The following is a 1,883-nucleotide window of genomic DNA, read 5'->3' as shown; positions in this document are numbered from 1 at the left end:
ACTCTGTTGTAAAATGTTTCGATGAGCACAGAGATTTAATTTTTAGGAGGTCCCAGTCATCAATTTTATCATCTCCAGATTAAGCAGTTGTGGCTGAATTTGGCAATCTCTTTATACCATAGACTAGGCTGTCTAAGATTGATCTCATTTTGTCTCTTATGAATTTTATGGTTTGGGGATTTACTCCTAGGTGTCTGATCAATTTTGAGTTGTTTTTTTGTGTATAATGTGAGATGTGGATCCTGTTTCATCTTTTTGCAGGTAGCAGTCCAGTTTTGCCAGCACCATTTGTTGAAGAAGTTGTCATTTCCCCATTTGGTAGGTTTCATTTCCTGGTCAAATATCAGTTGACCATAGATAGATGGATCCACTTCTGCGTTCTCAATTCTGTTCCATTGGTTTATGTGCCTGTCATTGTACTAGAACCATGAGGTTTTGGTTACTACAGCTGTGTAGTAGGTGTTCAGATCAGAGAGAGCTATATCACATACTTCATTTTTGTTTTTCAGAAGTGCTTTGCTAATTTGAAGTCTCTTTCCTCTACAACATCCACTTTTTAAAAAAAATCAGATTTAAAATGCTGGACAGGTTAAATGGAATTATACCAAAGGCTCTTGAAAAATCCTCAAATAGGAGATTGCTGTATATTTTTCAGTGATTTTGTTGTTGTTGTTGTTGCTGCTATTTTTGTTTTACAGAATGATTGAGAGGAGGAGAGTAGTAAGCAAATGGGAGACACACCAATAACATTCTCAGTGTTGGTAGTAGTTCCTTTCGAAAGAAAGATCTTGCAAGGCAGAGACTAGTGAGCTTTATTCACCTTCGGCCAGAATGCAAACTAGTGGAAAGTGATTTCACACCATAAGAGGAAGTGATGATAATCATGACATGGTATGGATGCACAGAGATCAAAGCATTTAAAAAGAAAGAATTTGGTTTTTGACCAGCATCGATTTTCTGGTCTACCAGACCAATACTGTGATATTTTCGTAGGCATTTAATTCATGTAATTACATACTTATGTTGCATTTCCTTTCTCTCCATATCTGTGATATCTGATCTATATGCCTCACTCTAATCTAATAGCTTCATTTTTGTTTCACTGAGCAAGCAAAAGCTATTGGAGATAACTTTAGGATTCTTTCTTTATCAGGACTCTCCTTGCTGTGCACCCACATAATCTGTCTGCTATTCCTATTGATTTGGATATGGACTTACCTGTTCTAATTTATGCCCAGTTCCTACCTTCACATGTAGTTTCCTATTTCCTCTTATCTATTCAAGACTAGCATACCAGCAATTGGTCCTCCTTGTTCCTATGACACACACTTCTCTCCATTTCTATGTCTTATTTCCATAAAGACAAGTTAGCTTTAATATTGCTCATCCCCAAACCACAAGTTATTATTGTTAGGTGCCATCAAGTGAAGTATGACTCACAGGGGCCTTATGAACTACAGATCTGAAATCTGTCCTGTGCCATCCTCATCAGCTCTGATACACTTGAGCCCATTGTTGCCATCACTTGGTCAATCCATCTTGTTAAGGGTCTTCCTCTCTTTCCCTGACCTTCCATCTTTCCAAGCATGATGTCCCTCTCCAAGGAATAGAACCAAAACCCAAACAAGACCTTCATTTATTTGTGAATCTTTTCCCAGTGATGACTTCATTTTTCTGACTCTCTTTAGAACAGTGTCAGAAAAGTAGAAATAAATTGCCAATGTTTGTTGTGTCTAATTCTTGCCTATTGGAGCCCTGATGCTATCAACGATTAAATGCTTGCCTAGTCACTGGGTTTTGTAACCAACCCAGCTTCTCTGTGGGTGAAAGATTCTGCAATCTGTTTTAGTAAAGATTACAGTCACAATTATAGTCATGAAAAC

This window comes from Elephantulus edwardii, unplaced genomic scaffold (genome assembly GCF_000299155.1).
Source record: "Elephantulus edwardii isolate Elephantulus edwardi_28Jun2011 unplaced genomic scaffold, EleEdw1.0 scaffold00069, whole genome shotgun sequence".
NCBI classification, from domain to species: Eukaryota; Metazoa; Chordata; class Mammalia; order Macroscelidea; family Macroscelididae; genus Elephantulus; species Elephantulus edwardii.
This window is presented reverse-complemented; position numbering follows the sequence as displayed.